Genomic DNA, 6,282 nt, shown 5'->3' on the forward strand with positions numbered 1-6,282 from the left:
CTGTTCCAGGAAGCAAATACATAAGTAGGAAAATCTATTCTGAGTCTGCTGTCTGCAATCATCTGAGGATAGAGGGAGGCAACCGTGGTGTGGAGAGAGCATTGCACTCTGGGGGATGCATCTGAGGGTGATAGTAATAGCCATAGACTGGATGAGACACGGGGAAGTGGACGTTAAGGACAATGTCAAGGGTTTTAACTGGAGAATCCAGAAAGAGTTCTCATTGGCTGAGATGGGCAAGGCTGGTGCAGTGAGTGTGGAGAAGGAAGTAGGATTTATAACCCATTGGAAAGCCAGGTAGATGAGCTGGAAGTTAGTAAATGACAGCTATCATCATAGGTAGTGGATGGTATGAGCTGATGATACAAGGCTCAAAGTATTGGTGTGTGTAAGTGAAGAAAGAGAAGCAGCGAGAAAACCAGCAAGGGCCTTTGCCCCACTCCAGGCCCTGCAGTCTGCGGGGCATGAGAAAGAATAGTCCACCTCAAAGGGTTGTGGAGAATGCAGTGTGCTTGGGAGATGGTCCAATTCCAATTGCTGTGAGAAGACATGGAGAAACATCCCAGACTGATTGATTATTTAGAAGCTTTGGTAAGCAAAGGATCATGAACTGCAGAAAACACAAGGGCAAAACTGCAGGAAGTGGGGAGGGATGGCAGACAGGGTTAGGAGAGCAGACATATAGAGCCCTGTATGGTTTGATGTGGAGGGAACAGGCTTCTCTCAGGAGACAGATCTCAACAAAGAGAAGCCCTGGGATGGGGTATTTAAGCTGAGAGGTGGCAAGGCTGTGAATGTTGAGCAACAAGGGTCAAGAAAGCAGTGCCTTGGCTTTGAGGGTCTTCCCTCACCCCTGATGACGAGGCTGTGGACCCATTACATCTCCTACTTTAGCCTAGATTAATCTCATATTTGGTCATAGGCCTGCTTGCTGCCCAGAATTCCTTGTGCAGTCCCACTGCCTCTTCTCTGTTAGTCTCCTCTGATGGAAACATCCTTTCTTTAGGTCTTTGCATGGCCAGTTCCCCTTCTTTAGCTCTCATCTGAAATATACCTTTCTCAGAGGAGCCAAAGGTAGACCCCCATCCTTAGCCATCCACCACAGCACCTCAAATTTCCTTCATAAATCTTTATTTCATTCAAATGTTTATTTAAGTCAAATATCCGTAAGAGGAGGCTGGAGAGATGGCTCGGAGGGTAAGAGCACTGACTGCTCTTCCAGAGGTCCCGAGTTCAATTCCCAGCAATCACATGGTGGTTCACAACCATCTGTAATGAGACCTGGTGCTTTCCTTGCCAGCAGTACATTATATGCTTAATAAATAAATAAATCTAAAAAAATACAAATATCCGTAAGAACAATCACTGTGAGTCTTAGTTGCCCATCTCACTGCAATGTTGAAATACATGACAAAAGCTGCCTGTGGAAGGAAAGGTTGGTTCTGGTTCCCAGTTTCAGGGTAAGTCCACAGTGGAGGCTGCTGGTCATATGGCACACCCAGTCACTTCCACAGAGTGGATCTTGGTGCCTAACTCACTTCCCCCCTTTTATTCAGTGGAGGACTCCAGCCCAGGGAAGGTGTGGCCCAAGTCTTCTCACCTCTACTAACCTAATGAAGATATCCCTCTCAGGCATGTCTAGAGGCTAATTTCATACAGATAACCCCTTCAGAGACATTCCCAGAGCTGTCTCCTAAGTGACTCTGAAACCATCAAGCCGACAACTATGATTAACCATGGTGAAAGACCCAGATAAATCCAGACCCCTCTAGCAGGAAGAGAAGAGCCAAAAATCTAGGATTAGTCAGTTCAGTGAGTCTGTTTCAGGAACTAGCTGAAGATAAAGTTAGATTGTAATCTTGAGAAATAGGGAGTTACCCCCTTGTGATTATCACTGGTATTTTCGGAATTTTCAGTGATCACTGGTATTTTTGGAATTTTCCAATGACACCCTCCCTGCCCCCTTTGGATTACTGGGTTGTGGTTTCTTCCCTTAAATACCCTTCCCTTCTCCCAGCTACTCGAGGTCAAACTCCTCCTCTGCCTGGGTTATTAGTCTCGGCCCCAGCGCTGGTACCTGTTAATAAACCTCACGTGATTGCAGCAAGGACAGTCTCTCGTGAGTTACTGGGGGGCGGGGGCGGGTCGTGTTATCCTGAGAATTGAGTGAGAGTCTCCCCACACCGGGGTCTTTCAATGGAACTCTGTGTATTGTTCCTTCTTGTATTCCTACTGACTCATATCAGCATCTGGTATAAGTACTTAGTAAACAATGACTGAGTACACGAAACTCAGCTAGGGCCAGAGGAGTTACCACTGCTAACAAAGCCATTACTTGCCTATCTTGCCCTCAACATACCAGATGACACATCCTCCAAGGGGCTTGTGGGACCCACAGACTAACAAAAACCCCAGCACTAAACATGAGAAACCTCTTTTAGAATGATTGATCGGGATAGTCCAAGAGAGTCCCAAAACAATATAAACAATTGTCCTTGGTTGTCTCCCAGAGACTGAAGGTAAGTCCCTATTGCTGAAGACATAGAATGCTTAGGACACAGGACTAGGATGAATTGACCTGAATCTAACTTGAATGCCTCCTTCCTGTGGTTTAGCTTCCATGGTACCAGAAAATATTATGCAGGCTGCAAAAGTGGGTGGGGGGATAATTAATGGTTCTACCCAGCTCTGTCATCTATGAACCACAACACTGAACAGCATGGCAAGCTAAACATAAAGTTGTAGTAAGTGGCTCTCACATGTTGGTGTCGAATTGAACAGACGGCCTACTCAACAGGAGGTAGATCACGCCTTGTACTGGAGACCTAGGCAACTTCCCAGGACTATGACGTCATGGATTTTAGAAGACAGTCTATTGCCAGACTAGAATAATTCCTCACATGCTCAATCTTATCCTTATCCTTATTCCTACAGTTACCACTCCCCCATCAAAGATGCTTCTCTTTATAGCCAGCTGAGACCATTACAGAAAAACACAACAGAACGCAATGCAGAGATCAACAAAATTGTAGGAAACTCAGCCCCAGTGGATCCAGTTATACCAACAGACACTGCCTCTCTGGCTCAGGGAGCATCGCTGTAGAAGTGGGTGTAGAAGATCATAAGAGCCAGTATACCAAGAAGTCTGCTGACGTGGCCATCGCAGAAATAGCAGTATGAACAAGATCTGAATAATGGCAGTACCAATAGCCATGCTAATGGGAAGGGGGAAGTGTCTGAGAGTCACACACCCTTAGACAGGAGCTTCAACAGCTGATGACTGCTGAGAGAGGAAGCATTAGCCTCTCCCAAGGATGAGCTCCCTCGTTGGTTAGCCAGTACAAAGTACTGAGCTCTGAAGTCATACACACACAAACAACAAAAATGGACCCAGAAAGTTGTACTCATATCTTTGTGCATATGTTTGTAACAACAGCAATCTGGGAAGGAGAAACTATCAGTGAAGGGAGGCATGGAAGGAGCTGGAGGGAAGGGACTTGGGACTGGTGGGAGTAAAGGAAAGGGGGAAATGGCATAATTATATTTTCATTCAAATGTATAAAGATAAAGATTAAAAACTAATAAAGTGACATTTAAGGTGAAAATAGTTGCATTGGTGTGACTGACACAAGAAAGTTTTTCTTCTGTTAGTTTTACCATTATAGGCTGAAAATTGAAGAAGCCCTCTGTATGTGTGGCATAAGAGCCCATATTTATGAGACTAGAAAACCAAACACTGTCAGTTTGTGCCCTTTGTAGTATGAAGAGAGGCTGCTTATTGGTTCCCAGCTGTTTAGCCCTGAAATAATCACACAGAAACCATATTATTTAAATCACTGCTTGTCCCATTAGCTCTAACTTCTTATTGCTAACTCTTACATCTTAATTTAACCCATTTCTATTAATCTGTGTATCATCACATGACAGTGGCTTACACAGTAAAATTCCCAGCGTCTGTCTCTGGAGGCTGCTCCATGTCTTCTCTCTGACTCTGCCTTTCTTTCTCCCAGCATTCAGTTTAGTTTTCCCCGCCTACCTAAGTTCTGCCCTGCTATAGGTCCAAAGCAGTTTCTTTATTCATTAATGGTAATCACATCATAAAGAGGGGGAATCCCACATCAGCCCTTTGTATTTACTTTGCCAATGGAGATTCCTTATTTGGCCAAATTCCCTAACTGGACTATCTGAGAACTTCTCTTAACATCTGCCTGTTTTTATGTAAATATAGACCTTGACATTTGGAGCTGTTTTACACATTCTCTTTGGTCTTTTCAGTGTCTATCTGTATCAGAAGGCACCACAGGTCTAGAGAACACAAACATGGCAACTTGTGGCCTGCATCTTCACTGAGCATCTCAACCAACAGTTGCTTTTCCCAGTCTCTTGTGCGTGTTTGGGTGACACCTCTCACAGCCCAGAGTAGAAATGAGTTGCTGATAGGAGAGTGAGCTTCCTGTGTCTTCAAGGGTAGCTGACAAATTCATATGTTGAAGTCTCGCTCATGGTGTGATGGGACCTGGAGGTAGGGTTTTCAGATGGATAGCTAAGGTTACGAGAGGTTCTAAGTGTTCTGGATTCCATTCTAAACATTTACATTTTATCCTTTGGAAAGTAGAGGATTCTCATAGATATAATTATATTTGCTTATTGTAAGTGTCTAGCAGCTCCTATAGATTGCAGGAAAATCAGACAAGCTGTCATCAAGTAGAATCACCCAGTGTGATACATGGGAGACTACAGTGAGCATTGTCTGGACTGGAGACTAGAAAGACCATAACCAAGGCCAGGAGGTGGGAGGAATAGATTTGACTGTGGACCAGCTGGTATAAAAGGGCAAAGGAAGGCAAGAAATGGACTCTTGGGACTTTTAACCTGGATCTCTAGTAAGCCAGGAAGCCCTTAAACTTCTGCTCTCAGCAAACTGCATGTTACACGCTGACAGGCAGTGTCTCCGTTGTTGGTCACACAGGGCACATTAGGTGGCACCAAAGATGACTCAGATCCTGAGGCAGACTGTGTTTTCTGCAACTTTCAGCCAACCTTCTGGAGGAAAGGTGGGACAGCTTGAAGATCTTAATTAAGCGTAGACCTTTCTGTAGACGCAAAGGAAGTGTGGTCAATCAAAAATAATTCTCACTACTTTGTAGTAGTAATAAACTGGAGACTGGCTTCACTACTCATGAACTGTATGATTAATTTAATCTTGACAATTAATTTAACCTAGTGAAAGACGAAACTAAAATTACCTACCCTCTAAAACTGTTAGAGTAACTTTGAAGATATACTTAAAGGCCCTAAAGTAATGCGCGTCTTGCATTAAGTTCTCGGTAGAGAATTTTATTGTGATAAGTGATCTTAAGAGAGCATTTGCACAGCCCTTAAATTTATGTTTTGGTGTTTGCAATAAGATTGTGTGATTTTAAAACTTTAAATATATAAACATAATATAACTTCAATTATAAAAGACACTGAAGAAGACTACAGCATTTTTCCAGCATGCTGTAAGTTTGCGGGGTCAGGCGTGGTGGCACATACCTTTAATGCAGCACTCAGGAAAGAGAGGCAGCTGGATACTCAGTTCCAAGGTAGCTTGGTTTATATACGGAGTTCCAGGTCAACTAGGGAAGAACTTATTTAAAAATTAAAAAAAAATCACTCTGTAAGAGCAATTATGAATCCTAAAATTTAATTCATTAGTTAGTGTTTCTTTCTTCTTCTTTTATGTATAATCATAGTGCTGTGTAAGCATTACCAGTTTCTACTACAGAACATTTCAGCACCACAGAAAGACACTTTGTACTCTACCAGCCATGAATCTGCTTTCCCTATCGATTTGCCTGTTCTGAACATTTGATAGAAATAGAACTGTATACTATGTCTTTTGTATGTTTTCAGTTAACATTTGTGGAAGATTCCTCCAGGATTTATCATATGCCACTACTTCATCTCTTTTCATGGACAAATAATATTCCATTCCATTGGTATACTCTGATTTGTTTATTCCTTCATCACCTTGAGGTTCATTTGGGTTGTTGCTGCTTTGGGGCTATTCCGTTGCTGTTATCAACATTATCGCCAACTGTATGGGTGCATGTTTGATAGTCCACCGAGTCCAGACAGAGCCTAGAACAGCTGTGTCACATGACAACTCTGTAGTAACACTTTGAAGACCCTCCACGCTGTTTTCCAAAGTGGTTGCAGTATTTATAATCTCACGAAAAATTTCTGAGGATGCAAAGTTCTCTGGATCTGGATTTCTTCTTCTTCTTCCTCATCCTCCAC

The sequence above is a fragment of the Myodes glareolus genome, chromosome 1 (genome assembly GCF_982192425.1).
Source record: "Myodes glareolus chromosome 1, mMyoGla1.1, whole genome shotgun sequence".
In the NCBI taxonomy this organism is placed as follows: domain Eukaryota; kingdom Metazoa; phylum Chordata; class Mammalia; order Rodentia; family Cricetidae; genus Myodes; species Myodes glareolus.